Source organism: Festucalex cinctus, chromosome 1 (genome assembly GCF_051991245.1).
Source record: "Festucalex cinctus isolate MCC-2025b chromosome 1, RoL_Fcin_1.0, whole genome shotgun sequence".
Classification (NCBI taxonomy): Eukaryota; Metazoa; Chordata; class Actinopteri; order Syngnathiformes; family Syngnathidae; genus Festucalex; species Festucalex cinctus.
In genome coordinates this window covers 34097340-34114086 of record NC_135411.1, presented here as the reverse complement: position 1 = coordinate 34114086, position 16747 = coordinate 34097340, and the positions used below count along the sequence as shown (strand labels likewise).

Below are 16747 nucleotides of genomic sequence, written 5' to 3'. Positions count from 1 at the left end.
GCAGCGGTGGCCCAACCTTCTTTCAGAAAAATAAATAAATAAATAAAAAATCCCGTCCGCCAGAGATGATGAGGACACGCTCACGGATGCCAGGAAAATTCTAGCATTCTTCAAGTTTAGACAAGCATATTAGGACATCTTCTTCAGGAAGGCAAACATGATTATAACATGGAGTTTCAGATAAAATTGTTGAGACACTTGCAGAAAGTGGAAAAAAAAAAGAATTTTACAGTTAAAAAATTTTTTTTTACAGTTAAAACAGAAGTATTGGGACACATATACGGGTAGGATGTGAAAAACAAAAAATGTGGTGTTCACAAAAGTATTGGGACATGTGAAAAAAGAAAAAAGATTTGGAAAATGTGGATATTGGACAAAACTTTTTGAGACGTGCATCGGAAGTGAAAAAAATGTAATTGGAAAAAACTTTGGGACACCACAAGGAAGGGAAAGATGGAGGAAAATGTGGAGTTTTAGACAAGTGTTCGGACATCTATAAGGAAAATATTAAGTTTTTTTTGGGGGGGGGTGGGGGGGGGTGGAGTATCGGGTTGGAGATTTAGACAACTGCAGGGAGTGAAAAAGGAAGTAAATATTGTGGCATTTCTGAACAAAAGTATTGGGACAAATACGGGAAGTGAAAGATATAGGAAAATGTGGAGTCTCGACAAATGCATTGAGACAATTTCAGGTAGAAGTGGAGAAAAAATTTGTTTTTTGGGCATAAGTGTCAGGATACCCGTCGAAAGTGAAAAGTCAAGAATATATGGAGTTCAGACAGAAGTATTGGAGAAGAAAATGTAGAATTTGGGACAAAAGAATCAGAATACGTACAGAAGAAAATAAACAATGCCAAATATTTTGCATAGTGGTTAGCACGTCCGCCTCCCAGTTCTGAGGACTCGGTTTGAGTACAGGCTCCGGCCTTCCTGGGTGGAGTTTGCATGTTCTCCCCGTGCCTGCGTGGGTCTTCTCCGGTGTTAGAGTTATTGTGTATATATTATTCTATATTTTCTCTTATTACATAGTTAATTGCCAACTATGTATTCAGTATTTCACTATGGGTTTGGAGCTGCTGCATGTTTATTCAACCTGAGGACATCTGGAATGTGGGAATGAAGAACTACAGCCTTCAAGGATTAGTAGTCGTGACGATTTAAAGGATGTCCTCTGTATTTTACGACTGCTGGAGTTGCTTATCACATTGCTGCCAGTACTCCCATTTTCCTCAGAGGCAAGTGTGTAGCCTATTGTGTATGTTAGGGAATCCCAAATAAAAGAGGAGAAGTAGGGAGTTGTGTCAGAAGGGGCTGGGAGCTTGTGATCTGCGCACAACTCTCTGTCAGCTTCTCCTCGCGAGTAATCAAATCCTTGTGTCTTCTCATTCTTTCTTCTGTGTATTTTAAATGTTGCAGGTGTTGACTTGACATCCGGGTACTCCGGTCTCCTCCCACATTCCAAAGACATGCATGGCAGGTTAATTGGGCGCTCCGAATTGTCCTTAGGTGTGCGTGTGAGTGTGGATGGTTGTTCGTCTCTGTGTGCCCTGCGATTGGCTGGCAACCAGTCCAGGGTGTCCCCCGCCTACTGCCCAGAGCCAGATGAGATAGGCGCCAGCAGCCCCCGCGACCCTTGTGAGGAATAAGCGATCAAGAAAATGGATGGATGGATAATATTTTGCATCAGTGTCTTAAGACAGAAAAGTAAAGCATCAGACTTCCTTGTGATCAAACAATCGTTCTCGTTGTCCTTTTCACCCTCACAAAGACTTGACTGATGTAACCAGTTTAACAGAACAACGCAAATGATTCTAGGTAAGACTACGGAGCTAAGTGCAGTGGGCTGTGACCATAAATGAATACATCAGAGCAGATAACTTAACAAAACACTTTAGTAACAGTATGTCATCAATTACAACAATAACAGACAAAATGAACCATTAAAAATAAAATAAAATTGGGCCCTTTAAAAAATAAAGAGTCGTCTTAAGTAGTCCGTTAAGTCAAGTCTAAAAGTCTGTGATCACTTGTTTTCTCGCTTGCATCCTTTTCCAAAAGTTCGTGTCAAGTTCTGTTCGTTGGTACTGTCCTACCACACTGTAGAGATCCGTGAATGATGATTCCTCACTGTTCAATCTGGGTGGCTCGCCATCAATGGTCCCAGAATCTTCCACGAGGTTTTTGATCCGTTCAAAAGACCTGACCTGTTTTTTACAAACAGGATTTTACTCATCTTAAAAACTTGAGATAACTATTGTCTATCTGAAAACACCTCTAATATTGTTCAGCCATTTCAACAATGCTGCTAAAGCATTTTTAAATTGTAATGTAACTTAACAAAACAATGCCAAGTCTCATATCAAAATGTATGATGCATCTTTTCATTTCTTATTTAAGAAAGCAAAATAGTGGTGGTCACAATAGTGCAAATTAATTACAGCTTATTATTACTGGCTGCAATACTTATTTATACTCAACGAAATGCAACAGGCAATAGAATTGACTGTTAATGACATTCAATAGCACTGTGTAAAAAACACTTCAAAATATACAAAAACATCACTTTCAGTAATATTTCTCCTCATGTGTAAAAGCTTCCTTCATCACATTAACTTCGAAAATTTCACTCAACCAGCTTAGGCATCAATAAACGTTTTTAAAACACTTAATAATATGCTGGTAACATAGCATGGCTAATCGTTAGCATAGCTTAGCGATTAGCTTGTCTGCACATGTAAGGTAACTTGGCATGGTTTAGCTTACCGAGGCCAACAATAATCAAAAAACGCGGATTCGCCCGGTTCCTGATCACTTCTCTTGTCTTCAACAGTTGTCTTCGTTGACTTAATTTTGTATAAATGGGTTTTAATCACGTTAAAGTTGTTTCTGAGCGTTCGGTTTCTCTGCTGCGGTGACTCCGTCCAGCGTGCTCGTTCCTCGCGCTCTCTCTCTCCCTCTCTCCAACGTTCACTCTCTGCCTGTCAATCAAGTGACTACGGGGAGGGACTTCCGGTATAAATTAACGTCAACGGCAGATTGTGTTAAAAAAATAACACAATAAAAATACTTTTATGGATTGAAATAATATTCTAATGATATTAATTATTTTTCTGTTTTTTATCTTTTTTGTATTTTAACCCTTAATTGTTCACAGGGTTACATCCTCCCTCCCTGAAGTGACATGAGTCCCTTCATGTTCTACTGCTCCCTGAATAATTACTCTCAAACGCGCCAACCAAAGCTTGGTTAAAACCATCAAGTATGGTCTGGGCAAATGTAATCAATGGTTTTCCAAGTTGGGGGTAAGTGAACCTTCCTGGGGGCTTCCGGGATCGCTCGGACCTCCGAGGATGGTCACTACATTCCTCAGTATCACTGTGTTCACCTTGGACCACAGAATCTCGACCAACATCTGGAGCTGATGGAGCGTTATTCACTTGAAATTTTAATTGTGATCCCTCCATTAGTTCCTCTTGAAGACACAAGGGTTCTTTCTCCTTCTCTATTCCATTCTCCTTACCCGATGACTTATCCATCTGTGCTTTTGAGTTTTCTCCCTTTCCAGGTATTTTGATATTGCATTCTCTGTCAGCATCAGGAAAATTTTGTCTTTGGTCAGACTGTTGTTCCACTGATTCAGACTCAGTATCCAGTGGATTGTGAATTGTTTCTGTATCCTTTTTGTATTGTCCTGGATCTCCTTCCGATTCAAAAACAGGTAATGTTTCCCCAGGTTGCTGTTCCATCGAGTTCTTTTCTATATAGTTGGGATTGATTCCTACAGAAGCTGGTTCAGGTAAGCTGTCATACTCCACTCCAGTAGGGTTCTCCACTTCAGCAGGTAAGTGTCCAACAAGTCTCGTCTCCACCTCAGAAATGTTCCTTGGATAGAATGATGACTCATCATCATCATCATCATCATCATCATCTGAAAATGGTGGTTGCTCAACTGTTTGAATAGGAGTTTGCCGGGTTCTGGGCCTACGAGTGGGTTTTGGCCTTTCTGCTTCTACATCTTCTCCTGAAATGAACCCACAAGGTAAAAGTAGGTCACGATGTAATGTGCGGCTCGGCCCTTCCTGACCTTCGGGACACACTACATAGACAGGTATATCGCCCACTCTCTTCTGCACAATGTAAACCTTCGACTCCCAACGGTCAGCAAGCTTGTGCTTTTTCCGAAGACGAAGGTTACGTACAAGGACTCTATCTCCTTCTTCAAGAGTAGATTCTCTTACTCGTACATCAAACCTTTTCTTGTTCTTATCGGCTATTTTCTTTGCATTTTCAGCTGCCAACAGGTAGCTTTCTTCCAGATGAGATTTGAGATTTTTTACATATTGCGAATGTGAGGTAGACGATCTGTCTTTGACTGGTAATCCAAAGGCAATGTCAATCGGCAATCTTGGCTGACGTCCAAACATCAACTCATATGGGGAAAATCCAGTGCTGTCATTTCTCGTGCAATTATAAGCATGAGCTAGTGGCTTGACATGTTCCCGCCACTTTGTTTTTTCCTTTTCCTGAAGGAGTACCCAGCATGCTCAACAATGTGCGATTAAATCGCTCTACTGGGTTCCCTCTGGGATGATATGGGCTTGTCCTCACCTTACGGATACCAGCCAGAACGCATAGCTCTTTGATGGTTTGAGACTCGAAGTCACGCCCTTGATCGCTATGGAGGCGTTCTGGGAACCCATAATGAGAGAGGAATTGGTCCCACAAACATTTGGCGACTGTACTGGCCTTTTGGTCTTTCGTAGGTATAGCTACAGCATACCGTGTGAAGTGGTCGGTAATAACCAGGATATCTTTGGTATTGTGGCTGTCTGGTTCCAAAGACAGGAAGTCCATGCAAACCAGTTCCAGGGGCCTACTGGTTTTGATGTTAACTAACAGCGCAGCCTTCTCTGGTTGACTTTTTCTCTTCACACACCTTTCACAGGTCCGAATCTTTGTCTCAACATCAGACGACATCTTTGGCCAGTAGAACCTTGATCTTGCCAGCTCAAGTGTACGCTCCATGCCCAGGTGGCCCATTTGATTGTGAAGACTGGTAAGTACTGATGGCCTCAATATGTGTGGCAAAACAAGTTGACATACAGGTCTATTGTCACAATGTCGTCTTCTGTATAACAGATTATCTTTCAGTTCAAACCGTCTCATCTCCCGGAACATCAGCTGAAACTCAGGTGACTGTGATTTGAGGTTGGCAGGTACAGGCTCTTGGGACAGTAGAATCTTTATGATGCTGTTAATAACTGGGTCGGCTCTTTGAAGATTTACAAGTTCTGCATTGGTATACTTGGGAATTGTAAGAAGACCTTGACTTTCCTCCTCTTCAAACTCAGCAGGAATAGCATCTGGATGGATAGCAAGAGACTCTACTAAGCAAGAAGGGGTGAGATCTCCTTCACTAGCAACAATGTGGTTCTGGCATGTTGCCTTGAATGTTTCAGCACAACAGAATTTGCTGTCATCAGGAGTCAGGTGATGTGACGTGAACTCATGTATCCTTTGACTTTCACCTTGCGACTGCTCATCATTTATCAATTCACCCTGAGGTCTTCTTGACAACCCATCTGCGTCTTGGTTCTGCTTGCCTGCTCTGTACATAATGTCAAATGTGAAGGTGGACAGGGAAGACAACCACCTATAACTGGCAGCATCCAGTTTAGCAGAGGTGAGTATATACCTCAGTGGGTTGTTATCAGTTACCACCTTGAAGTAGTTACCATACAAGTAGTCATGGAATTTTTCGGTGATAGCCCATTTTAGGGCTAAAAATTCCAACTTGTGTGCTGGATATTTTGCTTCACTGCGTGATAATCCTCTACTTGCGTAGGCAATGACTCGACTTCGTCCATCCTGCTCCTGGTATAACACAGCTCCGAGTCCCGTTGTACTAGCATCTGTATGGAGCACATAAGGTAACTTCGGATCTGCGAACCCTAACACAGGGGACAATGTGAGCTTTTCAATGATGTTCTCGAAAGCCTGCTGACAAGTAGGGGTCCATCTCTCTGCAAATGGCTCTTTGGGGTGAAAGTACTTGCCATCAGATTTAATTGGTTTGCTACCTTTCCGGATCGGTGGGTAGCCTGCAGTCAGGTTTGTCAAGGGCTTCACGATCTTTGCATAATCCTGTACGAATCTCCGGTAATAACCGGAAAATCCAAGGAAGGACTTCAGCTCCTTCAATGTCTGAGGTCTCGGCCAGGTCTTGAGTGCTTTAACCTTCTCTGGATCAGTTTCAACTCCATTCCTTGAGACAATGTGTCCCAAGTAACGCACTGATGTCTTGAAAAAACTACATTTTTCTGGTGATAACTTGAGACCGTTTTCTCTCAGTCGGTTCAGAACATTGATCAGTCGGGATTCATGTTCCTCCAAGGATTTGGAAAAAACAATCAAGTCATCAAGGAAAACAAGCACTTCTCGCAGGTGTATATCTCCCATGCACTTTTCCATTAAGCGCTGAAAAGTAGACGGTGCATTTGTTATTCCCTGTGGCATACGATTCCACTCCCAAAATCCTAAGGGACAGACAAAGGCTGTTTTGTGTTTGTCGCTCTCCTCCATCTCGACCTGGTAGTATCCAGATTTTAAATCCATGACAGAGAACCATTGAGATCCACTGAGTGCAGAAAATGATTCCTCCAGATTTGGTAAGGCGTATGCATCCTTAATGGTCTGGAGGTTTAACTTTCTGTAGTCCACGCACAGTCTTACATCACCATTTTTCTTTTTGACGACCACAATTGGGGATGAAAAAGGTGACTCTGATTCTCTGATAATTCCAGCATCGAGAAGGGTTTGGAGATGGCGTCTTACAGCTTCAAAATCCTGTGGATGAATAGGACGTGGTCGCTGTTTGAATGGTGTCTCATCCTTGAGTCGGATATGATGTTTGACATTTGTAGCATGCCCAAAGTCAAAATCATGATGAGAGAATACATCAGAGTAGTCATTTAACTTTTTGGTTATTCTTGTTTTCCACTCCTCTGGAAGTGAGGAATCGCCAAAATTGAACTTTAACTTTGTGTCTGGTTCAATGTTTTGTTGACTAAATATACTGGCTTTAGCTTGAAAGTTGTTTGACTGAAGGGATTCATCACATGGTTGGGCAGCTCTTTTGTCTTGGTAAGAATCTTGGATAGTTTCTTGAGCTACTGTTAGCTCAGCAATGACACAATTGATGGGTAATGTTATGTCATGATCCGTTTCATTTCTGAGCACTACAGGTACCTTAAAAGGGTGTTGAGTCGGTAAGGTCACTAGGCAACAATCGGTGAAGATTCCACCAGGTAAAGATGACATCGCTGGTGACTCTAGCAGTGCCCATTGCTCATTGCCAACTGTTTTTTCACTTGCAAATCCTTGCAGGACAACTTTCTGACCGGCTGGAATTGTAGTAGGTATGCTGCCTCTGCATTTTACCAGGCCAAGCCTTCCACTGGTGCGTTGCTGATGTCGTAGCTGGAGAGTTTTCAGCACTTGAGCATACCCACAGAATGTGGTAGAATTGTGGGTGGTGTCATCGCAGTACTCTTCATAGAGAGGATCAAGAGTGTTTGTTCCGATTAGTACTGGTATACTGCTGTTGGAACGAGTATCCTGTACTATCAAAGCAAGTGTGTCAATTTCTGGTTCTGAGGCGATAAAGTCTTTTGGAAACTTCAAGCTCACTTCCACATAACCAGCATAAGGCACAGGTTCACCATTGGCTCCTTCGACCTCTAGTATGTCACTCACTGGCTTGATTAAGTAGCCTGAAAGGAAATCATCGTAGAATGACTGAGATATTGTGGTAACCTGAGAGCCGGTATCAAGTAGACAATTACTCTCCACCCCTCCAACTTCAACAGTAGCAGTACACTTGCGTCCAATAAGTCCTTTCGGAATTCGTCTTGAATGTTTAACTGGTTGCCCTTTCAGTGTTGCCGTTGTCTTTGATTTCTTTTTGAGGCTTTGCTGGTTTTCGGTTCCTGATAGCCCCTCTGCAGGAGCCGCTTCTAGTTTAAATGTGAAGAGTTAGTTGAAGTGTTCTTCTCATCCCAAGCCTTTTGTTTTTCTTTCAGCTCTTTTCTCTTCATGTCAACAAGGGTTGGATTTTCTGGATTGCAGCAGCTCGTGACAATGTGGCCGTCCTCCCCACATCTAAAACAATACCATGGCCTGGGCCTTCTAGAATTTGTGGTTTGAGTAGAGTTCTGCATTTGAGGAAGAGGATGGTTTTCTTTTGGCTTGGTGTTCTGAGTTTTTGGTGTTTTAGGTTTCACAGGTTTTTCCACTTTGGGGATAGTAAATGCTGCCAACTGCGCCTGAAGATCAGCTATTTGCTTCTGAATTTGTTTCATGGTAGAAGGGATGCTATCATCTTGAGTTGTGTTTTCATTCTCAGTGGTGTCAACAGATGCAGCTTGGGTGTGAACTTGGGCTTTTGTCTTTGTGAATCCAAGATGCAGTTTCATCCGATTGGCCTTGGCGGCTTGTTTATCCTCTTCGGTTCGCAGCAACAATAGAAATTCAGCAAAAGTAGGTGGGTTATTTTGTCTTTGTTCAAGTTGGAGGGTGGCAATCAATATGTTATTCCAACATCCCCTACAAAATTGTTTTATGAGCTGTTTATCTGCATCGTTGGAATTCACAGTCTTTTTCTTCACAACTGCACTCAAAGATGAATGTAATCTGTGGAGGTAACTGGATGGTTTCTCTCCTGAGTCCTGGTGAGTACTGAGGAATTTAGCAAATAACTCATCACCATCTTCCACAGTGGCATATGCTGAGTCAAGCAAATTCAGGTAGTCTATTGGAGAAGCTTGGGGACCTAAAGGTTTTACTACATGAGCAGCAGGGGGTAAGAGGCTGTCAACAATTCTTCTTGTCAAATGTGATTTTGAAACACTGGGATCGTTCAAGTAGAATTCAACGCTAGTTCTCCAAGTATCGTAATCCAACTCATACTGGGAACAAGGAACTTTTCCTGAAAAGGGTCTCAATTTTGTCATAGAGTTCAACTGGGATGCGATTTCTGTGCTTTTTACAATGTGCTCAACCACTACACGCTGAACTTCGGGTGTGCTAAGTTGATCAGGGGACAAGGGCAAGTTATTCATGTGATCCCTCACTACAGGCGGGGTGAATGGAGCAACTGGTTCAGTGTGAGGCTGGTTTCCAAAACAAGTTGCGTTTGTTCCGGCAAAGTTCAGTGAAGTTAGACCAGTGGTTGGTTTGGGGTCAGTGGGTGGAAAGATTTTAAAAGGCGGACCTGGAGTGGGTCTAGGCTGGGTTGGTGCAGTGAGTGGTGGAGTCACTAACCTTTCACGCTCTGGTCGGGTAAGAGTTGTTTCCTGAGGTGTTTGTTCTTGAAGTGTCACAGCTTCTTTCTCTGAAGTTTGTTCTCCAATTGTTTTCGTTATTCTGGTCAACTCCTCCCTCAAGATATCTTCAAATGACATTCCACTCAATTTGGCAATGTCTTTAAGCTCAGACAAAAAAGTGTGAGTTATTCCAGTGCCAGCTGTGCAACTGTAGACACTAGCTAAGGTTTTCACATGGTGAATGACTGTAGGGTCTTCAGAACTTGGTCTATTTATCGGTAGGAGGGTTTCAAGTGACTGCACTGCCTCGCCCGATTCAAACTCAACGATGGCTTGTTTATAGAATTCTGACTCTGGGTTATCAATTTCAATTACTCTCCTAATTGACCCATACTGCTTCAAAAAATCCAAAACCTCTTCATCTATATGAGTATATGACAATCCACTAACTATGACAGAGTTCGGAACTTTGATGTTTTCAGCTTCAACAATCTCCATTTCTAACTTCTAACACACAAAACTAATTTTCAATTTTAGAAATCAGATTTCAATCAATAGATTTTTTTTCTTGCAATTCAAAAACCAATCACTAGGTGGCGTAATAACAGTGTTCAGATATGGAAACAGTCATACACAAAGCTCCTGGCTGGCTCGCCAACTTTTAAGATGTAACCAGTTTAACAGAACAACGCAAATGATTCTAGGTAAGACTACGGAGCTAAGTGCAGTGGGCTGTGACCATAAATGAATACATCAGAGCAGATAACTTAACAAAACACTTTAGTAACAGTATGTCATCAATTACAACAATAACAGACAAAATGAACCATTAAAAATAAAATAAAATTGGGCCCTTTAAAAAATAAAGAGTCGTCTTAAGTAGTCCGTTAAGTCAAGTCTAAAAGTCTGTGATCACTTGTTTTCTCGCTTGCATCCTTTTCCAAAAGTTCGTGTCAAGTTCTGTTCGTTGGTACTGTCCTACCACACTGTAGAGATCCGTGAATGATGATTCCTCACTGTTCAATCTGGGTGGCTCGCCATCAATGGTCCCAGAATCTTCCACGAGGTTTTTGATCCGTTCAAAAGACCTGACCTGTTTTTTACAAACAGGATTTTACTCATCTTAAAAACTTGAGATAACTATTGTCTATCTGAAAACACCTCTAATATTGTTCAGCCATTTCAACAATGCTGCTAAAGCATTTTTAAATTGTAATGTAACTTAACAAAACAATGCCAAGTCTCATATCAAAATGTATGATGCATCTTTTCATTTCTTATTTAAGAAAGCAAAATAGTGGTGGTCACAATAGTGCAAATTAATTACAGCTTATTATTACTGGCTGCAATACTTATTTATACTCAACGAAATGCAACAGGCAATAGAATTGACTGTTAATGACATTCAATAGCACTGTGTAAAAAAACACTTCAAAATATACAAAAACATCACTTTCAGTAATATTTCTCCTCATGTGTAAAAGCTTCCTTCATCACATTAACTTCGAAAATTTCACTCAACCAGCTTAGGCATCAATAAACGTTTTTAAAACACTTAATAATATGCTGGTAACATAGCATGGCTAATCGTTAGCATAGCTTAGCGATTAGCTTGTCTGCACATGTAAGGTAACTTGGCATGGTTTAGCTTACCGAGGCCAACAATAATCAAAAAACGCGGATTCGCCCGGTTCCTGATCACTTCTCTTGTCTTCAACAGTTGTCTTCGTTGACTTAATTTTGTATAAATGGGTTTTAATCACGTTAAAGTTGTTTCTGAGCGTTCGGTTTCTCTGCTGCGGTGACTCCGTCCAGCGTGCTCGTTCCTCGCGCTCTCTCTCTCCCTCTCTCCAACGTTCACTCTCTGCCTGTCAATCAAGTGACTACGGGGAGGGACTTCCGGTATAAATTAACGTCAACGGCAGATTGTGTTAAAAAAATAACACAATAAAAATACTTTTATGGATTGAAATAATATTCTAATGATATTAATTATTTTTCTGTTTTTTATCTTTTTTGTATTTTAACCCTTAATTGTTCACAGGGTTACATCGACATCACATGACACAAAATAATTGAGGCAAAAAACAGACAGAAATGCCACCTTTCTAATGAAGTAATTTCCTGTCCAATTGGCGGGCCGGGCTTGGTCTTTGTGATGGCTGATAAGGAAGGAAACCAGTAATTGCAATTGACCAATTGGCTGTCGGTTGGCTGGACAGCTCAGACAGACTCATTATGGGATGGAGCAGGGATTTACCTGAGCATATCCCTGCATGCACTGCACACACGCACTGTGTTTAAATTCAGCCTGGATAGGGTTAAGTGTACCAAATGATGTGTCTAGTGAGCCAATAAAAAAGAAATTAAAACAATTTTCTCAACCATATTGAAGCAGTTATTTGAAGAGCAGTCGCCATCTTGTCCTTTGCGGGTGCTTGCCAGAACCATGACAAAGGGATGCAGCAGGTGTGAGCCACATTCTCCACCTGAGGGGTTGCTCACTTGCAGCCAGAATGAAGCAGCTGTGAAATGGAAATGGCTGCCAGAGTAATTTCTATTTCTCTCGGAGGCCATCGCGGACTTTTGCCACCGTGGCGATGCCGCTCATTAGGGGGGCGGCACACTGGCGACCAATCTGTCAAAGTCAATGAACCACCACGCAAAGACACGCCAGGCAGTGAGAAAGCAGCATTTGGCCAAACTAACGCCACAGGAAGTCCCATTAGGAAACATACACACAATGACAAATGTCTTTTGGAGAAAACATCCTGATTCTCAATCTAATTCTCATTCCAAAGTTGTTTCTACCGGCCAATCGGTTTCTGAAATGGACCAGATTCTAAATCTGACACAAAAAGCGATTCTAATGTCAAAACTGATTGCGAGTCTAAACTGATTATGTTTCTGGAATGGGTTTTCAATCTGATTCTGATTCTAAAACAGGTTCATACCTGACAACTGATTCAAAAACTGATAATGATTCAAAAACTAACTGTAAAAATAATTCTGGTTTACAAATCAATTCTAAAAAGGTACTCGAATTTGAATACTGATTCTGCAACTAGTTTTGAATCAAAAAAGGGATTCTGATTCTCAGTATGTATCTAAAACTGAGTGATTAAAATACTGATTATGAATTCAAATGTGATTGTAAAGTCTTTTTGAATTCATTGTGATCTAACATTGGATCCTAAATTCGATTCTAAAACTGATTATGATTCTGAAAGCCATTCTGACTATTTACTAAAATGTCTTCTAAAACTGGTTTGTTCTGGTTCTAAAATGGTTTCTAAAACTGATGGTGATTCTAATTCTTCTTCTAAAAATGATTATAAAACACTGTAAAACGGATTCTAAAACTAATTGTGATTCCCAATCCCAATCAATCAATTCTTTGATCAAAAATCTGATTCTCACAATGATTCCAAAAGTGATTTGAATGTTAAAACACAATAATCGAATTCTGATCATTCAAAGATGCTGAAACATGCACATTCAAGTGGTGTAGTTAGAAAGCTTCTGACTGGATGATGAGACAAAGGCACAACCATAAACGACGCTTGCGAGTAAAATTTTCTTGTATGTTAATAGGAATGGTAATAAACATTTTTCTCTTGTTACAAAGTCCAGCCTGAATTGTGTGTGTTTGAATAAAAATATTGATCCTTCACTGAATCAAAGAATTACAAAATTACAAATATTAGGTTTTCGTTTGTTACCTTATAGATGTGGTGCACCTAGAGGAGGCCGACAGAATTACACATCATCTCTGAGTTGTTGTTTTTTTAAAAATATATTTTTGTTTTGCTCGTCTTACCGAGACAAATCAAATTTACGCTACAGCTGTGTGAATAACACGCATCCAAATCTGCTATGAGTCGACCCATAGCACCTCTCCCTACTTCACCTCCCCCCAGGTTGAAGCTTCATCTTGAGTACAGGGACACATTTGTTAACTACAGCATTTTATTGCTCGAAACAAAGCCAATCTTTAGCTTCTTGGAATTTGAGGTCACTGCTTTGCATGTATTTTTGTCCAACTGTTGCAATTGGCCTTCTCCGGAACAATTTGTTTCCCCCTTCACATCTGAAACAATGCCTTCAACACATGCTCCTAAATCCTCTGACTCAGTGTCAACCCTCAAATGGGAATAAATGCCACCTTGACGTCACAGTTGACTTTTTACACCCTAGATGGATTCTCGCCTTGCATCAGTGCAGCTCTACATACGCACTGTGGACAACAAACAATACTCCAATGAGCACAGGTGCGCACTAACAATAATAACAATAAGTAAAAGTAACATTTCAAATGAAATAACTAAATAAATAAATAAATAAATAAACCTGATAAAATGAAGTTGAGTGCATTTAGGCGCACACTTCACCCCCACACATATTTTACGCACATTCATTCCGAGGAGGACATTTGCATAAATGTCTTTTAGGGCCCCGATAAACAACGTCGGAGCTGCCCGCACGGACACCTGATTGCAAAGCCGAAGACAAACTGAGCGTGCAATCGATTGGTGGCTTCATTTAGCTGGAATCCGCTCTTCACTGTTCTTTAGCCTGTGAGGGTGTGTGTGTGTGGGAAGGGGGGGGGGGTGTTGCGTGTGCACGTATGTGCGTGTGCGTGGTCACCAGTATGTGGGGAAGAGGGGACAATACTCCGACATATTCCTGAAAAGAGGGGACCTCACTGAGAAGTGGGGACATTTCTGGGGTCCCCACTTTTTTAAACCTCTTTTTGAGGGACAAAACTTCATTTCAGAGCAGGGGCGGGCGTCGAGGGCCAAAGTCCTGCAGGTTTTAGAGGTCTCCCTCTTCCAACACAAGCTGATTCCAATCAACAATACTTTAAAATCAAGTCTTGACCCTCAAAAAGAGGTTTAAACAAGTGTGGACCTCAGAAATGTCCCCACTTTTAGGTGAGGTCCCCTCTTTTCAGGGATATGTCGGAGTGTTGTCCCCTCTTGTCCATTCTTTTTGGTAAGGGATCTCCTCACACTGGGGCTGATTTAAAAGCTTGTCGCTGGTGGTCTCTGGGACGAGACGCTACGCTCACATATATTTGAGACAATATACCTCGTAATGGCACGAAGACCAAATCCCCCGTTATTCAAGGAATACAGGACTTATGAAAAAACTAACCAGCTATTCTGTGAAATGGTTCATTTCAACTCTTCCATGAAAAAATTGTCAATTTATGTTGAGCGATTATGGTTTTATAGCACTTTTTATGAATATTTTTGCATTAAGTACAGTATCAGCCATTTTGGACAGTCACGTGATCATCGTGATATTTCGCGTACGTAAAATACACACCACATATTTTGATACTTAGCGATCGGTTTAAAAGAAAAATCAGGGAATAAGAAGCCAGAGATATTTGCACTTATTCTTTATACACAATGCCTAATCCAATATTGGAAAACGAGTTATAAGTTTTGTATCGCTTTAAACAGTCAAATGCACTTATAATAGTTTTGAAGAAGGTATTTTTGCTTGTAAAATATATTATGAACATTGATCTACTACCCTCGTAAAAGATGCCCACTGCAAATCCGCAAATACTTTTGAGGGCTGCGCCTCGAGTCTTGCTGCTACCGTCGCTGTCTTTTATCTTCATCAGTTGGTATGCGATAAAAAGCTACCTTTGGTTTACACCCTTTCTTGTCTATTAGTACAACCGACCGCACAAGCAAGATATGACCATTTAGAAGATAATCGATTAGATACGGGTCGTACACGTTGTACGAGATTCAATGGATCTCTACGAGGCTATTGGTTCTTTTGCCATCCACCGTCCGGAGGGGGCGTTCCTATGAGGGCTGTGACTTCACGCCATGTGCAAATGGTCTATACGGGGTTCAAATTTGGTTGCAATCGAACCAGCTCTCAAGGTTGAGTTAGACTCCTAGCTGGAAATAGTCTGCAGTAAATGAGAAAAAAATGTCCGTAGGTTGATACAGCTGTGTCAGCATCCATCCATCCATCCATCCATCCATCCATCCATCCATCCATCCATCCATCCATCCATCCATCCATCCATCCATCCATCCACCCACCCATCCATCCATCCATCCATCCATCCATCCATCCATCCATCCATCCATCCATCCATCCATCCACCCACCCATCCATCCATCCATCCATCCATCCATCCATCCATCCATCCATCCATCCATCCATCCATTACTCACAAGGGTCACAGGGGGTGCTGGAGCCTATCTCAGCTGGCTTTGGGCAGTAGGCCGAACTGGTTGCCAGCCAATCCAGGGCACTGTGTCAGCATGTCAGCCTATAGTCTTGGTACACTCCATTATTTTTCAAAAAAGTGAATCTGAGGCTTGGCAAAGAAAGCGCTTTATACAACATATGGTGTAAAGCACTTTTTAACTTATTTGCTCCCAAAAACATGTAATACATTCTATTTTAAATATTACCAGTGTCCCAAAGACATTTATACGTTTTGTTTTGTTTTACACAGAAGGCTTTGATGCAGCCTCTGAACTGCACGGTTGAAGCAATGGTAGTTATTACAAAAATGACCAACAGGTGGCAGCAGAGTATGAGCTCAACCAAGGCCATGCTGCAACAGGCGCTTTTCCTCACAGTTTTAAGCAATTTGTGACTAATGATGAAACTTAGCTATAGTCTAATGCTAATTGCTACAAAACAGAAAGGGATAAAAATCTAATTTATTCATGATGAAAGAAGAGATGCTAATCTTTCTTTTTGTCGGTTGCATGTTTTTTATAGCAGTAGAACACAATATTCTGTGGGCCTTGCTAAATCAGTCAAATTCCAGTAAAACAGCCGGGAGCGAACAGGGTTGCTTCAGTGAAAATGGTTGTGAGTGAATGAGTTAAGTACACACCATTGATCATTTACCATTAGGGGCAAATTGAATTTTTCTTTTTTTGAACTATGACAAAATAAAAGTAGTAACTCATTCCAAATGAATCGATGGTTAAAATGGTATATGAAGAGAAATCATGGATTTGGAGTTTTAGTCAATGCACTAATAAATACGCATGCACACGAGAGGTCTGTGATCGGCCTTGGGGGTGGAGCTGTAAAATTTCAGCTGATGGATCGTCTGTGGGGTGGGGGGGCGGTGTCAAGGCTTTGTCACCTGTGACTTCAACTCCCATCCACCCACCTCCATTCTCTAGCAGCTGATGATCGATCGGATGCTTTTGCACCAATTTTTCACTTTCCACAGAACTGACATGAATGTCAGGAAAGAAAAAAGGAAGAAGTGAGGGGTCATTTACTAGGCTGTTGGACACTCATATGTACAACATCTAATATATTTCATTACTTGAGATTAATTGGGAGTTTTGTGTTCAGTAGTCTCAGAACGTCCTGTGACTATTTTTCCAAAAGCCAACATGTGACTTTAATTCCCGGCGC

General features: G+C 41.3%; 1 long non-coding RNA gene across 1 annotated transcript; it reads right to left on the bottom strand.

Annotated features, from left to right (window-relative positions):
* Window positions 1-1873: 1873 nt before the first annotated feature.
* LOC144025390 (uncharacterized) lies at window positions 1874-11358 on the bottom strand. The gene is made up of 2 exons (XR_013284851.1): window positions 10976-11358; window positions 1874-10415 (listed from the first exon to the last, which is right to left on the bottom strand). It is a non-coding gene; the product is annotated as an uncharacterized LOC144025390 (long non-coding RNA).
* Between the last annotated feature and the right edge of the window lie 5389 nt (window positions 11359-16747).